Below are 8,796 nucleotides of genomic sequence, written 5' to 3'. Positions count from 1 at the left end.
GAGACCGCTTGGAAATAAATCATATTTACCAAAAACGTTATTATTTACAACGTTTGAGAGAAGTAAAACAGTGAGCTGAGGTTCTCTTTTTGTCTATGCATTGTAGGCAAGCCCACATTATTTTAGCCATGCATGTCCCGTTTTGCACGTGTGTAATAAACCATCCATGATGTAGGCTGCGTGCCCATCATGAAAGGAGATGAGAACCTTGGTGAATACCGGTGATTTTACAACTTCTCCCGAAGTCGGTCCCTCTCCTTGTTCGGACGGCGTTCGACGGTCGACGTCACCGGTCTTCTAGCCATCGCCGATCCACCTGTCATTTTCCATTTGTTTTGTCTTGTCTTCCCACACACCTGGTTTCAATTCCGTCATTACATGTTGTGCATTTAACCCTCTGTTTCCCCCCATGTCCTTGTCCGGTATTGGTTATTGTAGTGCTTGTGCACGTTATGCTGGTGGATACCAGGTTTTGTTTTACCCATTGATTTATTGGTTTTGTTTATTAAATCACCTGACTTCTCTGCCGTCAGTACGCCCCCTACAGGTGAACCTTGTATTTAGGTGAAGTACGCCCCCTACAGGTGAACCTTGTATTTAGGTGAAGTACGCCCCCTACAGGTGAACCTTATATTTAGGTGAAGTACGCCCCCTACAGGTGAACCTTGTATTTAGGTGAAATACGCCCCCTACAGGTGAACCTTGTATTTAGGTGAAGTACGCCCCCTACAGGTGAACCTTGTATTTAGGTGAAGTACGCCCCCTACAGGTGAACCTTGTATTTAGGTGAAGTACGCCCCCTACAGGTGAACCTTGTATTTAGGTGAAGTACGCCCCCTACAGGTGAACCTTGTATTTAGGTGAAGTACGCCCCCTACAGGTGAACTTTGTATTTAGGTGAAGTACGCCCCCTACAGGTGAACTTTGTATTTAGGTGAAGTACGCCCCCTACAGGTGAACCTTGTATTTAGACTTTATCTGTAACAATAAGCTTATTCTTCCGTTTCATATGTTCGAAACCCATTTCACATGTATTTATTGTTGTTGTTGTTTAAAAAATAGATTGGTTGTAATAAAACGAAACGATAAACAAGTCATCTTATTATACTGAAGAAAAATATCAACGCAATATGGAACAATTTCAACTATTTTACGGAGTTACAGCTCATAGAAGGAAACCTGTCAATAGAAATCAATTCATTAGGCCTTAATCTATGGATTTCACGATTGGGTTCGACGCAGTTCTACCCATTTGGGAGCCAGGCCCATCTATTGGGGAGCCAGGCCCATCTATTGGGGAGCCAGGCCCATCTATTGGGGAGCCAGGCCCATCCATTGGGGAGCCAGGCCCATCTATTGGGGGAGCCAGGCCCGTCCATTGGGGAGCCAGGCCCATCCATTTGGGGAGCCAGGCCCATCTATTGGGGAGCCAGGCCCATCCATTGGGGAGCCAGGCCCATCTATTGGGGAGCCAGGCCCGTCTATTGGGGAGCCAGGCCCGTCTATTGGGGAGCCAGGCCCGTCTATTGGGGAGCCAGGCCCATCCATTGGGGAGCCAGGCCCATCCATTGGGGAGCCAGGCCCGTCTATTGGGGAGCCAGGCCCGTCTATTGGGGAGCCAGGCCCGTCTATTGGGGAGCCAGGCCCATCCATTGGGGAGCCAGGCCCCACTATTGGGGAGCCAGGCCCGTCTATTGGGGAGCCAGGCCCGTCTATTGGGGAGCCAGGCCCGTCTATTGGGGAGCCAGGCTCATCCATTGGGGAGCCAGGCCCATCTATTGGGGAGCCAGGCCCGTCTATTGGGGAGCCAGGCCCGTCTATTGGGGAGCCAGGCCCGTCTATTGGGGAGCCAGGCCTGTCCATTGGGGAGCCAGGCCCATCCATTGGGGAGCCAGGCCCATCCATTGGGGATCCAGGCCCATCCATTGGGGATCCAGGCCCATCCATTGGGGAGCCAGGCCCATCCATTGGGGAGCCAGGCCCGTCCATTGGGGAGCCAGGCCAAGCCAATCAGATTTCGTTTTTTTCCCCCACAAAAGGGCTTAATTACAGAAATAACCACTCCTCAGTTTCATCAGCTGCCCGAGTGGCTGGGCTCAGACCATCCCGCGGTTGATGTGAAGCCTGATGTGGAGGTCCTGGGCTGGCGTGGTTACACATGGACTGCTGTTGTGAGGCCGGTTGGACACACTGAAAGAAATTCTCTAAAACGACGTTGCAGGCAGCTTATAGTGGAGAAGTGAACATGAAATTCTCTGGCAACAGCTCTGGTGGACAATACTCCATTGTCGATTGTACGCTCCCTCAAAATGTTAGACATTGTGTGATTAAAACACCACTCTAAAATGTGTGTTTGTTTTTTAGCCCCAGCACAAGGTCCACCTTTTTAAAAACATTTTTTTATTTATTTAACTAGGCAAGTCAGTTAAGAACAAATGTGTATTTGCAATGATGGCCTACCAAGAGACAAAAGACCTACTGCGGTATGATCGCGAAGCTTCTCAAACTTATCCTTCATCTTCCTTTCTGTGTGCTGGGTCTGGATAAATAAACAGTAGTGGTTAACTTCTGTAACTCTGGCAGCTCAGATTTCTCACCTTACTATGTTTGCTGTTTGATCGCTAGTGACCATGCCTTCACTAAAAGGCATTCAGCTTCTCCTGTTTGATCACTAGTGACTATGCCTTCACTAAAAGGCATTCAGCTTCTCCTGTTTGATCACTAGTGACCATGCCTTCACTAAAAGGCATTCAGCTTCTCCTGTTTGATCACTAGTGACCATGCCTTCACTAAAAGGCATTCAGCTTCTCCTGTTTGATCACTAGTGACTATGCCTTCACTAAAAGGCATTCAGCTTCTCCCGTAAACCCTGCTGTTCAGACTTGAGTTTCTCCTGGAATTAAATCAAAACTTATGACACGATTCTGTGTTTGAAAACATTGGGCTCTATTTTAACAAACCTAGCTTAAAGGTAAACCTGAGGGCTCTATTTTAACTAACCTGACACAATGGTAAATCTAAGTGCTCTATTTGAACAAACCTAGCATAATGGTAAATCTAAGTGCTCTATTTTAACTAACCTGACACAAAGGTAAACCTGAGGGCTCTATTTTAACTAACCTGACACAAAGGTAAACCTAAGGGCTCTATTTTAACTAACCTGACACAAAGGTAAACCTAAGGGCTCTATTTTAACTAACCTGACACAAAGGTAAACCTGAGGGCTCTATTTTAACTAACCTGACACAAAGGTAAACCTGAAGGCTCCATTTTAACTAACCTGACACAAAGGTAAACCTGAAGGCTCCATTTTAACTAACCTGACACAAAGGTAAACCTGAGGGCTCTATTTTAACTAACCTGACACAAAGGTAAACCTGAGGGCTCTATTTTAACTAACCTGACACAAAGGTAAACCTGAAGGCTCCATTTTAACTAACCTGACACAAAGGTAAACCTGAGGGCTCTATTTTAACTAACCTGACACAAAGGTAAACCTGAGGGCTCTATTTTAACTAACCTGACACAAAGGTAAACCTGAGGGCTCTATTTTAACTAACCTGACACAAAGGTAAACCTGAGGGCTCTATTTTAACTAACCTGACACAAAGGTAAACCTAAGGGCAGGTGGTAGCGCAATAGGTTCAGTGGTGTGTCAGAAATATTTTTGCTGTTTTCACAATTAATCGGCAGACTTGCTGGTGTTGGAGCCGAAGGGTTTTGATGAATATACAAGTTGTGGGTGTGTCGAGGCTTGGCCCCTCACTGGCCAATCAGAGTGTGCTCAATGGCGAGATATGTGGATGCTTTAATTTATGTATTTACGGTCTTTTACGTGTTGCCTTGGAAACGACTCCAATGTTAATTGTAGTTTGATAAATGGCTTACAGAAATGAAATAACAAAATGTAGACTTATCTTTTGCTAAATACATGAACTCGTTTGCAATCCACATTGTTCTAAGTAATTGCATGGCTTCAATAGAATTCACACTGATATTATCACATTTCAGGTAAGACCCAAATGCAGACAACGTCAAAGTAACAACAGTTTATTAATCGAACAGGGACAGGCAAAAGACAGGTCAAGGGCAGGCAGAGGTCAGTAATCCACATAGTAAAGGTACAGTACGGCAGGCAGTCTCTTGGTCAGGGCAGGCAGAATGGTCAACCCCCGGGAAAACTAGGAAACAGGAACAATCGAGAGACAAGAGCAGAGGGGAAAGCCGCTGGTAGTCTTGACAAAACAAAAATGAACTGGCAACAGACAAACAGAGAACACAGGTATAAATACACAGGGGATAAATGGGGGAAATGGACGACACCTGGAGGAGGGATGGAGACAATCCCAAAGAGAGGTGAAACAGATCCGGGTGTGACAGATATAGTGGCAATGCCTACTGTACATTACATTATGGCTGCACATGGACACGCCAAACACTGTCAATAAGCAAGATTCTAATTCTAATCAAATTCTAAAGAAAACTACTTGTTTCAAAAATAGGCTGTGTCACACTTACAGGCACCATCATTTCTCCCCTTGGCCATATAATATTAAAACAACGTAGACTATGGACGTCCGTACTTTCCACAGTAGCAGGACAAAGATCCAACGTAAATAGAATGGGAGAATGTCCACAGTCATACTGCTCCCCGATAGGCCTGTTTTATAAAACATCATCAGAACCACAGATCAGATCACATTCAAACATGTCCAGAAGTTGCATTGCATTGTGCGCCACGGACGTTGTAACCATAAAACCAGGAAGGTGAATCTATACTGAACTAGAAATATAAACGCAACATGTAAATGTTTTGCTCACATGTTTTCATGAGCTGAAATGAACGATCCAACATTTCTTTTTCCATACACACAAAAAAGCTTAGGTTACAGTGGTGTAAAGTACTTAATTAAAAACACTTTAAAAAGTACTACTTAAATGTTTTTGGGGGGTATCTGTACTTTACTAATTATATGTTTGACAACTTTTACTTTACTGCATTCCTAAAACAATAAATGTAGTTTTTACTCCATCCATTTTCGCTGACACCCAAAAAGTACTTGTTACATTTTGAATGCTTGGCAGGACAGAGAAATGGTGCAATTCACACACTTATCCAGAGAACATCCCTGGTCATCCCTGCTGCCTCTAATCTGGCCGACTCACTAAACACACTGGCTTAATTTGTAAAATGTCTGAGTGTCGGTGTGTTCCCCTGGCTAGCTGTACATTTAAATACAAAAACTTACTATGAAGAATGTGAAATGATTTATACTTTTACTTTTGATACTTAAGTATATTTTAGCAATTACATGTACTTTTGATACTTAAGTATATTCAAAACCAAAATACTTCTAGACTTTTACTCAAGTAGTATTTTACTGGGTGACTTTCACTTTTACTTGAGTCATTTTCTATTAAGGTATCTTTACTTTTACTCAAACAATTGGGAACTTTTCCCACCACTGCTTATTCCTCTCCAATTTTGTGCAGATTTTTTTTGCATCCCCGTTGGTGAGCATTTCTCCTTTGTCAACATCATTACAGAGGTGCACCTTGTGCTGGGGAAAGGTTTGAGAAGCTTCACCAGTTTCTACGAGATGAAGAGACAGCCAGGATAGCTGCCCTGAGGGAGGAAGAGGAGCAGATGTCAGATGATGAAGAGGAAGAACGGGGAGATGACCAGAGAGATATCATCCATTTTAGAATGTATTGAAGCCATAGATGACAAGCTGAGAGCTAAAGACAAAGAATTCCTGATGGTAGGAATTCTCCATTTTGGGAATATGTTATTGGTAGCTATTTAAATTGCTTGATTATAATTTGAGTGCTTGCATCAACAAAACTGCTGATATTCCAAATAATCATTATGCTACTGCTTGTTGTATTCCTCAAACTGCTGTTGAAATATTTCTGTTACTATAGCTAGATAGGATTCAAATATTTCCCAGTTTATTAATTCATATTTGATGGATTGGATACGATAGCAAATTTCAATTTGCAAAAAAATGTAATGACTGCGTTTGTCTTTTGAGCTTCTAGTCATGAAACCTATGCAGGCTACTCAATCACTTTTAATAGCTACTGTTTACCGACCTCCTGGGCCGTATACAGCGTTCCTCACAGAGTTCCCTGAAGTCCTACCGGACCTCGTAGTCATGGCAGACAACATTCAAATGTATGTTTTCAATCTTCACATGGAGAAATACACAGACCCACTCCAAAAGGCTTTCGGAGCCATCATCGACTCAATGGGTTGTCCAACATGTCTCGGGACCTACACATTACCACGACCATACCCCGTATCCATACCCTGTACCTATGTCCCGTGGAATAGATATCGTGGATCTTCCTCAAAATCCTGGACTATCGGACCACCATATTTGTACGTATGCAATCGCAACAAACAACTTGCTCAGACCCCAACCAAGGATTATCAAATGTCACTATAAATTCTTGAACAACGCAAAGATTCCTAGATGCCCTTCCAGACTCCCTCCACCTTACACAATGACGTTGGAGGATGAAAAATCAGTTAACCACCTAACTGAAGAAACTTAACCTTGGGGTAAAAATCCAAATGCAGTCGCACCGCTAAAAACAACTAAATAAAATGGCACAAGAAACTAGCTATAAAAGAAAATACCCTAAAACAAGCTTGCAGAAATATTGGAACGGGAAATGGCCCTCCACCAAATTGAAAGTCTGCCAACTAGCTTGGGAAGTGAGTACCATGCAAAAGCCCTCTGCTAGATCAGCCTACTTTCCCAACCTGAGTGAGGAGAGCTCAGGAGAGTCCTTCTGTAGCTCAGTTGGTAGAGCATGGCGCTTGTAACGCCAGGGTAGTGGTTTCGATCCCCGGGACCACCCATACGTAGAATGTATGCACACATGACTGTAAGTCGCTTTGGATAAAAGCGTCTGCTAAATGGCATATATTATTATTATTATAATTAAAAACAATTCACAATGGTTCCAAAAGTAACTATGCAACAGGAAGTGAGGATGGCATTCACTTCAGCAGTGATGAATTCATTAACTTCTTTGACGAAAAGATCACGATCGTTAAGGAAACTAAGGTCTCCTCTTTGAGTTTGCGTATTTCTCCAAAACTCAGTTGTCCCGAGTCTGCACAGAACTGCCTCTCTGAGAAAGAGAGACAGTTTATTTTTATCCTGTATCTCTCATCATGGACTCTAAACCTTCCAGCTGCCTACCGCACCCTGTTCCTACTATAGGGTGCAATACTGAAAGAGCTACTTCCGTTGCCTGTCACTTCAATGTTGAACATAATAAACATCTTCCTGTATGTACCAAACTCACTAAATAGGGCAGTAACAAAGCCTCACCTTAAAAAGCCAAACAGTGACACCCGCCACAAAAAAAGGTTTCAAATATAATATTTTAAAAACTTTTCCCCGTTCATCTTTGCCTCGATCCAGAGTAGTCTCCCAGTCCCTGCCGCTGAAAAGAAATCCCCACAGCATGATGCTGCCACCACCATGCTTCACCGTAGGGAGGTGCCACCACCATGCTTCACCGTAGGGATGGTGCCACCACCATGCTTCACCGTAAGGATGGTGCCACCACCATGCTTCACCGTAGGGATGGTGCCACCACCATGCTTCACCGTAGGGATGGTGCTTCACCGTAGGGATGGTGCCACCATGCTTCATGGGATTCACCATGTTCACCGTAGGGATGGTGCCGCCACCATGCTTCACCGTAGGGATGGTGCCACCACCATGCTTCACCGTAGGGATGGTGCCACCACCATGCTTCACCGTAGGGATGGTGCCACCACCATGCTTCACCGTAGGGATGGTGCCACCACCATGCTTCACCGTAGGGATGGTGCCACCACCATGCTTCACCGTAGGGATGGTGCCGCCACCATGCTTCACCGTAGGGATGGTGCCACCACCATGCTTCACCGTAGGGATGGTGCCACCACCATGCTTCACCGTAGGGATGGTGCCACCACCATGCTTCACCGGATGGTGCCACCACCATGCTTCACCGTAGGGATGGTGCCACCACCATGCTTCACCGTAGGGATGGTGCCACCACCATGCTTCACCGTAGGGATGGTGCCACCACCATGGTTCACAGTAGGGATGGTGCCAGATTTTCTCCAGGTGTGACGCTTGGCATTCAGGCCAAAATAGTTCAATCTTGTTCATCAGACCAGAGAATCTTGTTTCTCATGGTCTGAGAGTCCTTTAGGTGCCTTTTAGCAAACTCCAAGTGGGCTGCCATGTGCTTTTTACTGAGGAGTGGCTTCCATCTGGCCACTCTACCATAAAGGCCTGATTGGTAGAGTGCTGCTGAGATGGTTGTCCTTCTGAAAGATTCTCCCATCTCCACAGAGGAACTCTGGAGCTCTATCAGAGTGTCCATTGGGTTCTTGGTCACTTCCCTTCTTCCATTTAAGAATTATGGATAAAAAAATTAAAAAATGACCTGAATGACCTTTGCCTCCCTACGTGTTTGAGGGCACATACCATCTTCAAGGCTTAAAATTGAAGATGTGGCAAACAGGAGTTACAATGTATTCCATTACCAACCTCAGCAATTTTACCATCGAGGTTGTCGGTACCAGGTGGCTTGTCCTTATTTATAGACAGCAACAATATTATAGATCGAGTTCTGAGATGATACAAAGGCCAATTAGAGAGAGAGTTTAGCAACCCACCCGAGGAACAGGTCTGGTTATACTCTGCATGACAGCACTGAGGCTTCTGCTCAGTCTATCCACCACAGAGCGATGGAGGGAGGGATGGAGAGGATGGAGGG

General features: G+C 44.7%; 1 long non-coding RNA gene across 1 annotated transcript in view; it reads right to left on the bottom strand.

The window, feature by feature from the left end:
- Positions 1 to 4,034: 4,034 nt before the first annotated feature.
- LOC124015374 overlaps positions 4,035 to 8,796 on the bottom strand; it is a 19,293-nt gene continuing 14,531 nt past the window's right edge. The window contains exon 2 of the long non-coding RNA XR_006835141.1: positions 4,035 to 5,626. This is a non-coding gene — a long non-coding RNA (uncharacterized LOC124015374). The remainder of the gene's footprint in view (positions 5,627 to 8,796) is intronic.

The sequence above is a fragment of the Oncorhynchus gorbuscha genome, linkage group LG02 (genome assembly GCF_021184085.1).
Source record: "Oncorhynchus gorbuscha isolate QuinsamMale2020 ecotype Even-year linkage group LG02, OgorEven_v1.0, whole genome shotgun sequence".
Lineage (NCBI taxonomy): Eukaryota > Metazoa > Chordata > Actinopteri > Salmoniformes > Salmonidae > Oncorhynchus > Oncorhynchus gorbuscha.
The sequence above is the reverse complement of the archived record's forward strand: the minus strand, read 5'-3'. Positions and strand labels throughout refer to the sequence as shown.